This window comes from Syzygium oleosum, unplaced genomic scaffold (genome assembly GCF_021117445.2).
Source record: "Syzygium oleosum isolate NSW1041296 unplaced genomic scaffold, Sole_v2.1 Sole_v2.10, whole genome shotgun sequence".
NCBI classification, from domain to species: domain Eukaryota; kingdom Viridiplantae; phylum Streptophyta; class Magnoliopsida; order Myrtales; family Myrtaceae; genus Syzygium; species Syzygium oleosum.
In genome coordinates this window covers 8,495,843-8,509,040 of record NW_026607494.1, presented here as the reverse complement: position 1 = coordinate 8,509,040, position 13,198 = coordinate 8,495,843, and the positions used below count along the sequence as shown (strand labels likewise).

The following is a 13,198-nucleotide window of genomic DNA, read 5'->3' as shown; positions in this document are numbered from 1 at the left end:
GACCCAAAAAGCTCCGAACCTCAGTTACTGTTGTCGGCCTTGGCCAATTCACGACGGCTTCAATTTTCGCCGGGTCCACTGCAATTCCTTCTCCGGATACCACATGTCCTAAGAATGCCACTCGATGAAGCCAGAATTCACACTTGTTGAACTTAGCGTAGAGCGCATGTTCCCTTAGGGTCTGTAGAACTTTTTCCAAATGTAACTCGTGCTCGGCGGAACTCTTCGAATATACTAGGATATCGTCTATGAACACAATTATAAACTGATCCAGAAATTCCTTGAATACCCTATTCATCAAATCCATAAAGGCTGCCGGGCCATTCGTCAATCCGAACGGCATTACCGTAAACTCATAATGCCCATATCTTGTCCTAAATGCCGTTTTTGGTATATCCTCCTTCTTAATCCTCAATTGATGGTACCCCATTCTCAAGTCGATCTTTGAAAATATCGATGCTCCTTGCAACTGATCAAACAGGTCATCAATCCTTGGCAGTGGATACTTATTCTTAATGGTCACTTGATTTAACTGTCTGTAGTCTATCCACAACCTCAAGAACCCATCTTTCTTTCTCACGAATAACACCGGTGCTCCCCATGGAGACTCACTCGAGCGGATAAAGCCTTTATCTAGCAACTCCTGCATTTGGACCTTCGATTCCTTTAATTCAGACAGTGACATCCTATATGGCGCTTTTGAAATCGGTTCTGTTCCTAGGGCCAACTCAATCACGAACTCCACTTCTCTATCAGGTGGCAGTCCCGGCAATTCCTAAGGGAAGATATCGGGAAAGTTGCACACCACGGCTATGTCTTCTAGCCTCGGCTCTCCAGCCGTCGAATCAATTACAGTCGCCAGAAATCCTTGGCACCCTTCATCTAACAGCTTCGTTACCTCGAGTGACGAAATCCAGGGGATCGAGGTTCCTCCTCGGTTTCCCACAAACTCAAATCTAGGGTGTCCAACCGGATTAAATTGGATCACCCTGCTACTACAGTCCATAACGGCTCTTTGTTGGACTAGCCAGTCCATCCTGACAATTACATCAAAGTCATGCATAATTAAAACTGCCAAATCTATTCTTCCTTCTCTATCGCCAATCACTATCTTACAATCAGGGCATCCCAACGCAATCAGCACTTTATCATTCAATGGCGTAGTCACACACAGCATAACTTCTAGCGGCTTTGGCTCAATTCTAGTTAATTTAACGAACTGTTCAGATATAAACGAATGCGACGCCCCCGGATCAAACAAGGCATATGCAGCATGATCACAGAGAGAGACCGTATCTGTGACCACGCCAGGCGCGTCCTTAGCTTCCCTCCTTGCCATTGCATACACCCGTCCTTGGGCCGGCAACCTATTCTGATTGGCCGACTGGGTGGCTCCAATTTGATTTCTATTCCGGGGCGGCAGTGGTAGTAGGGCAGGTGACCTGGCCTGCCTGTTGTTAAGACAGTCCCTCATCTGGTGGCCCCTTCCACCACATGTAAAACATGCTCCACCCCTATTTGGGCAAGGTCCATTCCCATGCCTTCCTCCACATAGTCTACACGGGGCGTTCTGGTAACGGTTTGGCTTCCCGATATTTCTCCTAGCGGGAGGGACGAAATGACTATTTCCCGCCATGGGTCTTTTCCCAAGTTGACGGTTGTCCCTAGCTGGGGCATACCGCGAGCCAGAAGCGGTAGCCCGTTCCGTTTGATCTCACTCGATTGCTTGGGCCCTCTCATAGATCTCATGATAGCCTTTCAAGTTTGATGAGATCATCTGGCTGCGAAGGTCCGGCTTCAGCCCATCCCGGAACCTCCTAGCTTTGTCCGTTGGGTCCTCCACCATTCTGGGGGCAAATTTGGACAACCTTGAGAACTCGGCTTCATACTGATCCACCGACATCTGACCCTAGCGAAGTCTCATAAATTCCGCCAGTTTCTACTCTCGGGCGCTTTCTGAGAAGTACTTGCCATTGAAGATCTCAATGAAGGTGGCCCAGTTCGGAGCAGTACCAGTGGGGAATACTTGACCTCTGGTGGCCCTCCACCAATCGCTTGCGTTGCTCTGAAGCTGGTAGACTGCTAATGTTACCTTCTCTTCTTCAGTGCATCCCAGCACTTCGAAGGCTTTCTCTAGCTCTTCCACCCATCTTGGGGCGGCCTCAGCATCGCCTCTCCCATCAAACTTCGAGTGTTTCAACCTCAGAAACTGTTCTACTAGCTTGGACATTGGCCTGATCGCATTTACTCGTACTGGACCGGGATTTTCACCAATCACATTATTCCCCTGGCCTCCATTATCCCCAATAATCTCACTGGCAGCTGCAGCGGTAACATTAGCACTTTGTTCCCCCGTCTGACTACCCGATAATATTCCCGCTTCCTTGAGCGCCCTCCAGATTTCATCCACCCTAGGGTCCCCCATGATTCTAGCTAACGAGGCTACGCGACCTCGACCTCGACCTCTACCTCGACCTCTACCTTGACCTCGACCGCTCATCTTACTAAATCTCACAAAAGCTCACCTGCTATAATCTCACGCAGGAATTAGAAACCTAGGTCAACTATCACAGTTTAAAGCCCTAGGAAACAAATCACAACAACAATTCATTAAGCAGGCAGCCAATTACAAACAACACCCAATCACAACCACAGAGTTCGTGCACTTACCTCAAGTCCTGACGCACCTGCACCTCACATATTATAGCATAAAAATCACTCAGCAATCACAATCACACAGTCTGGGGTTCGCATGGCACACGAGTCTCCCTAACTGGCCACCCCAAAGTCATCGCTCCTTATCACTCCAGGTTTCGACCAACTTAGATCGAGCTGACCTTGCTCTGATACCAAATCAACCGAGATGTCACGCCCCGGACCCCACCGAGCCCGTGACATCCCGTCCATGGTCGAATTGAACGCGACGTCCCAGGACGCGTCGCCGACCCAAACGAACTACGCAAGCGGAAACAAAATAAAACAACCTAGACAACTAATATGATGACGAAAGGATAGCACGAAACAATAATTGCATAACATCATAAAGTAGTCACTATTACAGAACGATAACCCGGGCTACCAATTTCAAACCACAATTTTCAAAAGGGGGCGGTGGTTGACATACTTATCTCCTCTACAAAAAAGTACTCAAAAGACAGGATAAACTTGATCTATCCTTCAATCCCTGTAGTACTATGGCGGCATCTCCGAATCGATCACGATCGCGGATCTGAAAGTGGTTATATAATAACCATGAGAACGACTCTCAATAAATAACACCCTAAACCTTACGTAGGCCAATGCGTACCCAGACAAGTTGTACAAGCAATCTAACCCTCAACATAGAGAATTCACGTCATTGTACTTACGTCGCCATCAAACGCATGCTCTGCACGTTAGTTAAACGTGATAATGCAATATTAATAGCCTAATAACATATCACAATCACTCAAGCACCAACCACACTAACACTCAATCAATCCAACCAATTCAATCACACATTCAATCAGAAAGTCCAATCAGTTCAATCAATTCAATCACACTCAACTCGCATGTGTGGCCGAACAACTTTCCACGACCTCCCAGGTCCTTTCACACTGCCCGCGCCACTGTGCCTCAGGCCCAATCTCACAGCCCGCGCCACTACGCCTCAGGCTCAGCCCTCAGATCAAGCCGGGCTCGGTCCCGCATAACCACGCCTCGGGACATTTTTCCCTTCCAATGACCCGTGTAACCTACGCCTCAGGTCTGGTCATGCCTTTCTCGCCACACCCGCGTAACCACGCCTCAGGTTGGCAGCCCTCCGATCAATCCGGGCTTTTCTCATGCACATGCACCACAACACAATTCGCAATTCTCACAAGTCGTACCAATCAAACTCAAGGCATGCTCACCACAATATTCCACCAACCTGACCTTCAAGTCGATCACATTCAGCTATCAATTCCACTCACAAATGCCACGATAAGCCAATCATTGACTCACCAACAGTAGCCACAAATATGCACCCACAATCATCCCAATTCCAAATCACAAGCTCACGATTCCGATATTCAAGCCGGCCACAATCACACGTCAATTTTCCCCACACGCCACGACAATACGGGTATTTAACCCACCATAATTAGCCACTAATTAAGCCCTACAATTATCACAATTGAATCTAACAAATACGCACATACGAATATTGACCCTAATCCACGTTTAGCCCCTAAACCGGTACTAATCACGTCCTAAACAAGTCTAAAAATACCCATAGTCCTAAATAATGATTAGGAGGTCACTTACTAGGTTTTTTGCCCGGGAAAAATCGGCTATGGCCAGGAATGGCCCGGTCGGAACGGCGGCGTCTCGGCGCGGCAGAGGGCGCGACGGGCGCGGGGCTCGGCCACTAGTTCGGTCACTGGCAAAATTCTCGGTCACGGCTGGGCACGGCGACTGGCACGGGCACGGGCACGGGTACGGGCACGGCGACGGGCACGCCCCGAGGCAACTTGGCTACGGCCCGGGCAGCGGCTAGTCGGTAGCCTAGGCTGCTCGGCCACGGCCTAGGCAACGGCGACGACGGTGGCGGTTGGGCTGTCCCGGCGAGCACGGCGGCTGCAAGTGGCTGGGCAAGGTCACCGGGGGCTGGGTGGTGGCGGACGGAGCAGCGGCGGCGGCCGGAATGGCGGCGCGCGGCGGCTGGGCGAGGCGGCGCCGGGGAGAGTCCAAAACAGGGGAGGTGTCGGGGAGGAAGGAAAAAGCAGGGGAAAGGGGGCTAGTGGCGGCCGAGGGGGCAGCTGGGCGGCGGAGTTGGCTGAGGGGAGAGGCTGGGTGGCAGAGGCGGAGCGGCGGCGGCGGCGAAGTCTGGGAGCCGAAACAGGAGAAGGCGCCGAGAGAGAAGAAAAACAGGGGAAAGGGGAGGTCGGGCGGCGGTCTGACGCGACACGGCGGCGTCGTGGGTGGTCGGGCGACGGAGGATAGGCCGGCGGATGGCTGGGCAACGCTGGGCCGCGGCGGACGCAGCGGCGAGCTGCTGCTCGCGTGCAGCGCGAACAGGGCCGGCGACAGGCGGACAGGGGTCGGCGACAGGCGGTCGCGGGCGGCGCGGCTCAGTCGGGAGACGGCAGCGCGAGGCGGACGGCGAGGGGCGGTCGGCGGCGACTGGTAAGGCGAGCCAAGGCAGAAGCAGAACCAGTCAGGCGGATGACCAGAGAAGAAGAAGAAGAAGATAGGAAGAAGAAGAGGAAAAAGGAAGAGAGAGAAGGAGAGAGAGAGAGATTGGTCTGACAGGGGAGGGGACGGTCGCGCACGCGAGAGAGAGAGAGAGAGAGAGAGAGAGAGAGAGAGAGAGTCAAACCTTCTTTTGACTCATCCTAGGGCTCACATTGGATCTTGGTGAGCAAGCCAAGATCCTAAGGCCACGAAAATTCCAGATTTCCAATTAAAAGAAAAGACTAAAAAGACACCCAATAAAATAAACCCAGAGGAAGATCTACTAGTCCAAATCCGCACCGGGTCAAAAATTCACTTTTCACACATCCCGGGTAATCTCGAGGCTGGCCACAATAATATCGACACCGTCCAATTAAATTCGTCCCGAAACTTCGAGAAATTCGACACCAAAGTTTGGGCTCTAAATAACGGCCAAATTTGATTGAGCGCGATTCTAGCTAAATCTCAATTTTAAAAATAATTACCGAGAGTGATCAGTTCCCGGGCGAAATTTTACTATAAGCACACTGACGAATTACACGTTTTATAAATCCCAAAAATGGGCCGAAATTCGGAATGTCACAAATGGGCCAGGAAGGAACCAGGGCAAGGGCACTAGGGTGGAGAATTCCAAAGGTTTTCTACCTCACTGCTTCGATCGAGTTCTTCTTGATGCTCCATGTTTTGCTCTTGGCCTGAGAGCCAGATTATTTTATGGAGAGGTTAGACATATGATGGATCCAGTAACTTGATTCTAATTTGTTGATTTCATTCCCTAACTTTAGTTGCTATTTCGCTGAAGACATTCTTAGAATTGAGGACGACCAAGTAGTCGGTGTGGCCCGTGTACAGATCCACCATTTTGGATATTGCTAGGTTCTGGACCAAGAATGACATCAGCTCTAGTCTATAACACGAAGGATTTAATTCTTTAAGAAATAATTGTTATCTTGCATATCTAGTCCACAAACCCTTATCCTGTTTGATAAAGCTTTTAGTTGATCTTGTTTTCTGAGAGATTGTTTCTTCCACAATGGAAAAATGTGACGATATATTTGTTTCCATAGGAATTGCAATGATGAATGAAGTCCAGTTTGTTGTGGTTGTATCCTTTGTTTATAATGTTGCTCTGTTCTTTTCACCAGGAAATAATAGCATCGTAAGAAACCATGCCATGTACCCGAGAAGAATGTTTGACCAGACTGTTCAGTTAGTACGCCCTTGTGGAATTTATGTATACTCAACGTTAGTATGCCCAATCTACTCCTGCAATTTGTGTAGTTATCATTTTTGAGACAATATATGCGTGCCTTCAATGCAATATGCAATCTTAAGTACAGTTAATTCCTTCTAAGCAGATGCGTGACTTATCTTACTTTCCTAATGTGGACTGAGCACTCCATTGCCGATCTATATGAAAATTTTGCAATTGCAGTTGATCTCACATTAGAAAGGGTGGTACCGTGCAGTGGCATGTTGCACAAGCAGGCTTAAAAAAGCATTTGCCTAGATAATAGCATGTACATCTCTTAAAACAACTGCCAAGTTTGACTGCCTAGCATGTTTTTTCTATTATCCCGGGGCATGACTGCTTGTTTTATATGCATGCTAAGTCGTTGCTATTGGTCATCAAGCGTCATCTGCTTAATCAGTTCCTGTACCATTTCTCTGTCTTAAAAACCCATGCGTCTAAGCCCTTGTGCGATACTTGTCCTCCGACGAGCTCGTGGATCTACTGCTTCTATCATTAATTCAATGCTGCCAAGTGGAGTTATTGCTGTGTGACATTCCTATTCCTCTAAATCTCTTTGCTCAAACAGCTGTGAAATTTACCATGGTGTTTATTTCTGGTTTGCTAGATGTACAATTAATCCCGGTGAAAATGAAGCACTGATTGGGTATGCTTTGGACACTTACAAGTTCCTCTCTCTAGCCCCTCAGGTTAGACTCTGCTGTTTAAGTTTTGACATGCACAATTATTTCGTCGATATTTCATCGTATCTGTAATAAGAGAGGAAAAAAAAAATACAAAAGATCTCATCGCCACCTGCATTTGTGTTCTTTTCAGCATGCAAGAGTCGGAGGTCCAGGCCTTGTTGCTTCTTTTGAATATAGCGCTGGATACATCGCGAATGTACTTCGGTCCAAGCATATCTTTTTGTCAAATATTTTCCAATCCTATTTCCGAGTTGGTTGATATATCATTTCTGTTAAAGGACGAGATTGTAAGGTACATTTAATGATCTGAGGCAAGTCTGTAGATCTTGTAGCCTATCTTAGGATGGTCCATCTTGTTGAATTTACAAAATATTGGTAGTCTTTGTCCTTCTAATCTCTTATGCTTTTTTGTTTTATTCGTCTCTTCATAAATGTCGCTTGCTGAAGTTTTTCTCTTTGTAATGCAAACAGTACGCCGGTTAATTATCACAGATTGGCCTTCATATATGTCCTATTATCAATATTAGCAACAGATACGGTGCTTACCCGCAGGGAGTGGCTAAAACCAGGGAAAAAGAACTTGTCCATAGACTTGACCCGTCGTCTCCTCCCGATATAATTGGCTTTCTCATAGTCAAGTTTATTGTCAACAAGGAAACCTAGGAGACAGCTGCAACTCGTGAAGTTCGATTAATGCAGACTAAACGAAGAATCGCTAGAGTCTTGCATCGTCTCTTTGTGGCTTGTGCAACATCCATTCTTGACACAAGAAACTATTCGATATGAAGGAAGAGTCGTGGGAACGAGGCAATCAGCCCGATGTCCACCCTACACCCTGAACCGCGGAGGAGCAAATTGATTGATTATGCCAAAGTATTAGAGCTAGGATATATCATGAGGAGAGGGTACCGGTGTTTTGGAAGGAAAGGAAAAGAAATTCAAGAAAGCTATTACTTGCTCGTGTTGAATTAATTGCTTTTAGATGCTGTTGCGAATTTGCTCGGGTGTTTGGTGCTAGTTGATTTGATTGGATGAATGAGATCCGTTCTGTGCCACCGTTTGCTTGTTAAACCACAAACTTCCCACTCTGGATTGCCTTGTTGAAAGCTCGAAGAAACTCAGTGAAATTTAGTATTTCGACTGCCCGAATCCACGATAAGTTGGTAATACAAATGGTTAATTCTCTGAATATATATGTGCTGCTGCATACATGCACAAGACAACAATGAAACAGGTTAAAAAAAAATTGAAGTCAAATAACTGGATTCGCAACACTTAGGCTAAGCCAGTTATTTGCTTGAACTAACTGAGTTGACGACGAGTTGAGCAACATCATTGAAAAAGGGGGAAAAAAGAACTTGTGGTATGGGTTCGTTTGTTTTGCGAAAAATATTATATTTTAGAAAAAAATTTCTAATAAGTAATTTTCTATATAAATAATAATATTTTTTGGTGTTTGATTGAGACCTAGATGTTGCGGAAGCCAAGCGATCGAACAATAAAATTGACAGAATAAGAAAATAAATCGGACACTAGATTTACGTGGTTCGGTCGTAGTGACCTACATCCACGAGGAGAGCAGCACTGAATTCCACTATAGATCAAGCGATATAACGGAGATTACAATCACACTCGAGTCACTCAAACACTCTAAGTGTTTTCGAAGCCCCAATTACACCCAATAACTCATACAGTGTTTAGCCCCACAATTCCTCACGAAATAATTTCTCAATCTCGCGAATGAATTATATACAAATCTTACTACAAGATTTAATCGCTACGAATACTTGAATTCTTGGTGTAATTCTATGAACAAAATCACGAACCCACTGTCAAGCACTCGCTTGCGGAGCGGCGCTTCAATTCATTCTTCTGTCTATTGACCAACTGAGCAACTCGCTAATATATATGAACATGCTCATATACCCACCGTCTGAAGAAGTGCAACAAATCACTACGCCTACTGCAGAGGGAAACATAATCAAGTGGGATTCGGTCAACGAAAGTCAACTTTCCTCTTTTCTATCTTTCTTTGACCGACTCTTCAATGCACTCAGCAAGGAAATTGACTCACGTAATCTCCTTTTTTTTATTATTTCTTTCCTTGGACGATTTGCTTTCCTTTCGTATTTGCTTGCCGACTCTTGCATGTTAGGAAAGCAAATTTCTAATATTTCCTTTTGCTCGATTTCGGAGATTCGCAAAATATCCAATTCGGAATATTTAGATTTCGCTTTGGGCTCAAACTCAAGACATATTTTCAACACTAGAAGTGAATTGAAAAATATTTTCCGTTATTTGATAGCGAAACTTTAATTTGATTTTCTGCGTCATCGTTTGGTCGGAAATTGCTGACGTGAACGCCGGCTATCCTACGTGGCACGGTCATCGCTAACGTGGATAATTTTTATAGTTTTTTTAAAAAGAAATTCGATTTTTAAAATTTTTTTATTTTTCTTTTCTTTTCTTTTTCTTTTTCCTCATTCCTCCATCACGATCGGTTGGCAACGGCCACAGGCAAGCTCAAGTTTGCTGGGATCTGGCGAGCCTCAAGCTTGTTGGCCTTGGGCGAGCACGAGCTCGCCAAGATTGGCCGAGTCTCAAGCCCGCTGATCTTGAGCTTGCCAGGATCGGCCGAGCTGCGAGTTGTCGAGCCTGAGCTTGAGCTCGCATGGATCAGCCGAGCCTCGAGGTCGTTGACCCACATTATGGCTGATTGGCTGGTTGCTTGCCATCGCCAAGGCTCGTAGTCGGCGGAGGAAGAAAGAGAAGGGAAAAGAAAGAAAAGAGAAAAAAAGAAAAGAAAAAAATAAAATAAAATAAAAAAATCGGATTTTTATTTTAAAAATATGGCCTCGATGGATCTTGGCACGGTCGCTGAGGACCCGGGCTCAGCCTTGATATTACTAGGTTTGGCGTCCCGGGCACAGGCATTGATGTCCCGAACCAAGCCTCGATGGTCCTGGGCACGGCGGCCGCGGTCTCTAATTCCATCAGGAACTCGATCAAATTCCGTTTCCTGATCGCCGGTTTTTCGTGTTCTGTATCTTTTTTATTCGACCCATCTCAAGCCGCTTCCGCCTTCATGGGTGCCGAGATTCAGGGTTTCTTCGCTGGATGCGGGTTCTCCACCACCTCGACCCCGGAGACCACGAATCTCGTGAAGCTTCTTTAACTGCGAAAGAGAGTGGAATGTTGGGGACCAGCAAATGCACATGCGCCTCCGGGGACGACGCTTCGTTTGCTTGAACGGTTAGAGATTCCATTCTATGCGGTTCCATGCCTTGTGTTTTTATGGTTAATTCGTTGAAGGAAACGCTGACGAGTGAGTTTAATTTGTTTTCTGGTTCTTGCAGCTTTGGCTTCTGTGGGGGGTTTTGGAGGGTATGAACCATACTCGCCATTTCATAGCTACTAAGTCCATGTTCCAGTTTAATTTTCCATTTTAATGTATTTTTTCTGATTAAAATTTTCAAACGCTGAAATCGTAAAAGCAAAAAACTATATGCTACCTTAAGGTTGCGTTTGGTAGACAGAAGAAAATTCAGGATAGAATAACATTTATCCTATCTTGTGTTTGATTCATGCTCAGGATAAGACAAAATCGGATAAAAGGAGGATATCGCTTGAATAAAATTATCCCAAGGGAGAGATGTGATAAAAGTAAATAGGATTTATCATATTTATGGTATAAAAGCTATTTTTCTTTAAACAAACTTGTTAAATAATAAAAATAAATTAATATTTAAATATAAAATAATATTTGAGTTATAATATTAAAAAGATAATTTAGAACAACAACAAAAATTCGTTTTTATATATTTCTGTATTAGTTATATAATTGAATTTCTTTCTACTATATAATATATATAAATATATATTATTACATATTTTAGGTATAATAGACTAGTGTATAAGTTGATAAAATTTTTATAAAGGATTGATGGAAGGGAATAAAAAAAATTTAAAAGAGATGGAAAAATTTTAAAAAAAAATTGAGTAAATAAAAATGGGGTAGAAGAACCCAGATTTTAATAAACAAATTCAAATTTGAGAAGAATCTTTCTAATTCTTGAAAAACGAGGGGCAATGAAATTTCTAAAAAATCCTACCCTCATTTGTCTCCTACTCCTATGTATCTCTAGTTCACGTTGAAGCTTCACGACTCCGTAATTTTTAGTTCACGTTAAAGTTCCATGAAAATGGCAAGAGAGTCTGAGTTTCTTCTCATTCGTAGCTCTCCGATTCATGTATAAAGTCCACAAAAGTCGAAACTCCTTTATAATTTTATGGTTCATGTTGAAGTTTCACAAAAGTAGCGAGGGTATCCAAATACTATACTTTTCGTAGTCACGAAAGTGAATGATCATATTTTTACTTTCTTACTAGATTTGATAGTATATTATGAGAGATTTTTACAATATTCGTTTGTACATTTTTATATTGATTTATATTGATATGTCGTAAATAATAAACAATAAACGTGATAAAGTACGAAAATATCCAACTTCATTACTGCGATTAACCAAATAGTGGATAGGATATTGCAAAATTCTTCGATTTCATATCCTTTCTTATCAAATCATATCCTAGTTAGAAATCCGGACGATCAAACGTAGATGAAAAACTCCAAACTAATATACATGTGACAAATTTATCTCAAACTAATTGTTTGATCACGAAAAATCCTAAACTAGTACACTTGTAATAAATTTACCAAAAACTAATTTTTTGATCACCAAAAATCCCAAACTGATATATTTATAACAAATTTACCATCCGTTAAATTGAATTAATACCACGAAAAATCACAAACTACTATACTTGTGACAAACAAATTGATACATCTTTTAACTGTCACGTGTTATCCAATTTAGAAATTTAACGGTAAAATTTAATGAAAACTAACGGAGGGTAAAACTGTCACAGATTTATCAGTTTAGGGTTTTTGGTGGTTAAAAAATTATTCTGGGTAAACTTGTCATAAGTATACTAATTTAGAATTTTTCATGGTATTAACACTACCTTAAAATAGAAAAACTACTTAGGTGCATATATAGAACCATTCTGTGCTGAAGCATTCCGATCGAAATGATTCTTTTTTATTCTGTGCCCGGAAACTGATTCTGAGCATCTGAAGGCGTTTGGTAACTGCCCAAAATTTCTATTCCTAAAATAGTAAAAAAACAGAAATGTGTTTGGTAACGGTATAAAATTTCTTTTTATTAATAATATTTTAATAAAATTTTAAATATTTAAATATTTTTTCTTTTCTTTTTTTCTTCTCCTCCTCCTTGGCCATGGCTGGTAAAATATTTTTTAATTAATAATACTTTTATTAAAAATATATTTTTTATTTTTTTGGCCATGGCCAGTAAAAAATTTCTTTATTAATAACACTTTTATTAAAAAATAAATTTTTTATTATTTTTGGCCATGGCCAGTAAAATTTTTTTTATTAATAATATTTTTTTCTTTTTTTTGCCATGGGTAAAATATTTTTTTAATAATATTTTTTTATTAAAATATTTTTTTCATTTTTTTTGCCATGGCCGATAAAATATTTTTTTATTAGCATTTTTTATTAATAATATTTTTTATTAAAATATTTTTTTTCCTTTTTTTTTGTCAGGGCTTGATCGCCGGCCATGGCCGATAAAATATTTTTTTATTAATAATATTTTTTTCATGGCCTAATCGTTGGCCATGGTTAGTAAAATAATTTTTTTTGCTCATGGCCGGTAAAATATTTTATTATTAATAATATTTTTTATTAAAATATTTTAATCTCGCCAGATACGGCGAGGGTAGCCCTCGCACCGGACATTAGAAGCTACATTAAAAATCAAGAAAAAGAAGAAGAAAAAAAAATTGATTCTCATTTTTGTTCCCAGAATCAAGAAGCTACTTTTTTTTTATTCTTGATTCTGCTCCAAAACTGATTCTGGGCACAAATTTGCAAGAATTTGTGCCCATAATAAAAAATTTAACAAACGGATTTCTGTTTCAAAACTAATTCTGGGAACAAAAGAATAAATTTTCGCTATTTGGCCAATTGCCAAAC

The 13,198-nt window shown here is 42.5% G+C and overlaps 1 long non-coding RNA gene across 1 annotated transcript; it reads left to right on the top strand.

The window, feature by feature from the left end:
• Positions 1 to 7,060: 7,060 nt before the first annotated feature.
• LOC130139042 (uncharacterized) lies at positions 7,061 to 7,547 on the top strand. The gene is made up of 2 exons (XR_008817283.1): positions 7,061 to 7,137; positions 7,265 to 7,547. It is a non-coding gene; the product is annotated as an uncharacterized LOC130139042 (long non-coding RNA).
• Positions 7,548 to 13,198: the final 5,651 nt, after the last annotated feature.